The 3983-nt window shown below is 65.2% G+C and overlaps 1 non-coding gene across 1 annotated transcript; it reads left to right on the top strand.

Annotated features, from left to right (window-relative positions):
• Window positions 1–531: 531 nt before the first annotated feature.
• LOC131872839 (5S ribosomal RNA) lies at window positions 532–650 on the top strand. The gene has a single exon (XR_009370917.1). It is a non-coding gene; the product is annotated as a 5S ribosomal RNA (ribosomal RNA).
• Window positions 651–3983: the final 3333 nt, after the last annotated feature.

Genomic DNA, 3983 nt, shown 5'->3' with positions numbered 1-3983 from the left:
CAATATTTGTTTATTAAGTCTCGGAACACATTTTTGTTCTCGTGGACCCATCATGGGTCTTGGAACGCATTTGTGGTCCTTGGGTCCCATTTTGCATCCCGAAACTTGTGTTTTGGTGCTTGATCCCTATTTTGGGTGCCCACCTTGCACCAAGTGCGCACCCGGGGCAAACCGAGCGCCTTGGTGCACCGGGGCAAGATCGAGCGTGCACCCGAGGCGCCCCGAACATGCACCAAGGTGCACTCGGCCCACATGTGAGCGCAGGTCGTTGCGCCCGAGGTGGTGTGTGGGCACCGCGTTGCAGACGGGACACTGCACGCACACGACGCCCCGTCCAGGTGCACGCACGTAGGCCGGGCCGGGTGCACACCCGACGCCCTAGCAAGGTGCGCGCACCCGGGCAGGGCTCACACTTGGCGAACGGGGCGCACTTCGCGAGGGAGGGTGTGCACCTCGACGGGGGTGGGTGGCCGGGGTGGATTCGCACGTGGGTCGCGGTTTGCTAAGTACACACTGCGACAAGCTCATAACGGGTGCGATCATACCAGCGTTAGTGCACCGGATCCCATCAGAACTCCGCAGTTAAGCGCGCTTGGGCCGGAGTAGTACTGGGATGGGTGACCTCCCGGGAAGTCCCGGTGTTGCACCCTTTTTTAGTTTTTCGCCGGGCGTCGCAATGCTATTTGAATAAACCTTTTGCCCGTTTGCGTTCTCGTCGGGGCCGGGCCGGGCCGGGGTGCGCTGCCCGCACTACCGCGCGCGCGGGGGCGACACCGAGCGCGCACCCGAGGCGCCCCGAGCACACAGGCCACGGTGCAACCCGGGCGTTGTGCGCGCACCCCGGTGCGCCCGAGGTGCTGCGCGCGCACCCAGGTGAAATCGGTGTGCACCTCGGCCAGTGCGCGCTCGGTCGAGTCGCGCACGTTGGCCAAGGTGCACGGTGATGTTTCTTACTCTAAGGTTCCGCACCAGACGCCCGGGACAGGTGAGCGAAGCTGGGCGGGGCCGGGTGCGCGGCCGGGGCAGGTGCACGCAGCTGGAGAGAGCTTTGGAGCACACCAGAGGTGCGCACCTTGGAGCACACTTCGGAGCGCACCAATGATGCGCTCCATTCAAAAGTTTCCTGAAAAGGCAAAAAAAGTTGAGATTATAGAATTTCCCACTTGAGAGATTGTAAAAAAAAAAAATTTAAAATGAAGGAAACGCGGGTGCCAAGGTGTGCGCGCCCGGGTGCGCAGCCCAGCCAAGGTGTGCGCACCAAGGCGCCCACCCTGGCGAAGGTGCACGCAAGGTGCGCACCCGAGGCAAACCGGACAATTAACCCAACTTTCGACTTCGCGCGCACCTGCGCACCTTGGAGCGCACTTCGGAGCGCTCCTTGGTGCGCACCAATCTTGGGCACCTCGGAGTGCACCATGGCGCCCACCAAGGTGCGCACCCGGGGCAAACCGAGCTCCGACTTCGTGCGCACCTTGGAGCGCACGAAAGGTGCGCACCATGGCGCCCACCAAGGTGCGCAGCCCAGCCAAGGCGTGCGCATCAAGGTGCGCACCCTGGCGAAGGTGCGCACCCGGGGCAAACCGAGCTCCGACTTCGTGCGCACCTTGGAGCGCACAAAGGGTGCGCAACCCAGCCAAGGTGTGCGCACCCCGGGCAAACCGAGCTCCGAATCGTGCGCACCTTGGAGCACACTTCGGAGCCCTCCTTGGTGCGCACCGATGTTGCGCACCTCGGAGCGCACCCGGGGAAAACAATGCAATTAACCCGACTTTCGACTTCGTGGGCACCTCGGAGCGCTCTCGGGTTCGCACCTCGGAGCACACCGAGGTGCGCACCTTTGATGCGCTGCCTTCACCAATTTCCAGAAAAGGCAAGAAAACATTGAGAAGGTGTGCGCACCGAGGTGCCCACCCTGGCGAAGGTGCACGCGAGGTGCGCACCCGGGGCAAACCGGGCTCCGACTTCGTGCACGCCATGCTGCGCACCTTGGAGGGCCATGGTGCGCACCTTGGAGCACACTTCGGAGCGCTCAATGGTGCCCAACCCAGCCAAGGTGCCCACCGCGGCGAAGGTGCACGCGAGGTGCGCACCCGGGGCAAACCGGGCTCCGACTTCGTGCACGCCGCACCTTGGAGCACACTTCGGAGCGCTCCTTGGTGCGCACCAGGGCGCGCAACCCAGCCGAGGTGCCCACCCCGGCGAAGGTGCACGCGGGGTGCGCACCCGGGGCAAACCGGGCTCCGACTTCGTGCACGCCATGGTGCCCACCGCGGCGAAGGTGCACGCGAGGTGCGCACCCGGGGCAAACCGGGCTCCGACTTCGTGCACGCCGCACCTTGGAGCACACTTCGGAGCGCTCCTTGGTGCGCACCAGGGCGCGCAACCCAGCCGAGGTGCCCACCCCGGCGAAGGTGCACGCGAGGTGCGCACCCGGGGCAAACCGGGCTCCGACTTCGTGCACGCCATGGTGCCCACCGCGGCGAAGGTGCACGCGAGGTGCGCACCCGGGGCAAACCGGGCTCCGACTTCGTGCACGCCGCACCTTGGAGCACACTTCGGAGCGCTCCTTGGTGCGCACCATGGTGCCCACCAGGGCGCGCAACCCCGCCGAAGGTGCACGCGAGGTGCGCACCCGGGGCAAACCGGGCTCCGACTTCGTGCACGCCGCACCTTGGAGCACACTTCGGAGCGCTCCTTGGTGCGCACCAGGGCGCGCAACCCCGCCGAAGGTGCACGCGAGGTGCGCACCCGGGGCAAACCGGGCTCCGACTTCGTGCACGCCATGGTGCGCACCAGGGTGCCCACCGCGGCGAAGGTGCGCACCCGGGGCAAACCGGGCTCCGACTTCGTGCACGCCGCACCTTGGAGCACACTTCGGAGCGCTCCTTGGTGCGCACCAGGGCGCGCAACCCAGCCGAGGTGCCCACCCCGGCGAAGGTGCACGCGAGGTGCGCACCCGGGGCAAACCGGGCTCCGACTTCGTGCACGCCATGGTGCCCACCGCGGCGAAGGTGCGCACCCGGGGCAAACCGGGCTAGGACTTCGTGCACGCCGCACCTTGGAGCACACTTCGGAGCGCTCCTTGGTGCGCACCATGGTGCCCACCAGGCCGCGCAACCCAGCCAAGGTGTGCGCACCAAGGTGCACGCGAGGTGCGCACCCGGGGCAAACCGGGGTCCGGCTTCGTGCACGCCGCACCTTGGAGCACACATCGGGGCGCTCCCGGGTTCGCACCGGCGTTGCGCACCGTGGTGGGCACCTCGGAGCGCACCGTGGTGGGCACCTCGGAGCACACCAAGGTGGGCAGCGAGGTGCGCACCTTTGATGCGATGCCTTCACTAATTTCCATAAAAGGCAAAAAAAAACGAGATTTTAAAATTTCCGTTTTGAAAGATAGTGAGAAAAAGGGAATGCTGGTGCCATCTTGAGCCCGCCCTGGTGCGCAGCCCAGCCAAGGTGTGCGCACCAAGGTGCCCACCCTGGCGAAGGTGCGCGCCCGGGCAATTAACCCAACTTCCAACTTCGCGCGCGCCAGGGTGGGAGCGCACCCAACAACCGGGCCTGGGAAGAGCCAATGCGAGAAACCCCACCAAACGCTCTGACAAAAAAAGAGGGGGCGCTCCAGTAACCCCGCTTCGGAGCGCACCCTGGGCAAACCCAGCCAGGGTGCCCACCCCGGCCAAGGTGCAGGCGAGGTGCGCACCCGGGGCAAACCGGGCTCCGACAACGTGCACGCCGCACCTTGGAGCACACTTCGTAGCGCTCCCGGGTGCGCACCTCAGAGCACACCAAGGTGGGCAGCGAGGTGCGCACCTTTGATGCGCTGCCTTCACTAATTTCCAGAAAAGGCAAAAAAAAGAGGAGATTTTAAAATTTCCGTTTTGAAAGATAGTGAAAAAAACGGAACGCGGGTGCCATCTTGAGCCCGCCCTGGTGCACAGCCCAGGTAAGGTGCCCACCCTGGCAAAGGTGCGCACCCGGGC

The sequence above is a fragment of the Cryptomeria japonica genome, unplaced genomic scaffold (genome assembly GCF_030272615.1).
Source record: "Cryptomeria japonica unplaced genomic scaffold, Sugi_1.0 HiC_scaffold_811, whole genome shotgun sequence".
In the NCBI taxonomy this organism is placed as follows: domain Eukaryota; kingdom Viridiplantae; phylum Streptophyta; class Pinopsida; order Cupressales; family Cupressaceae; genus Cryptomeria; species Cryptomeria japonica.
Note: the sequence above shows the minus strand (reverse complement) of the source record. Positions and strands in the feature narration are given on the sequence as shown.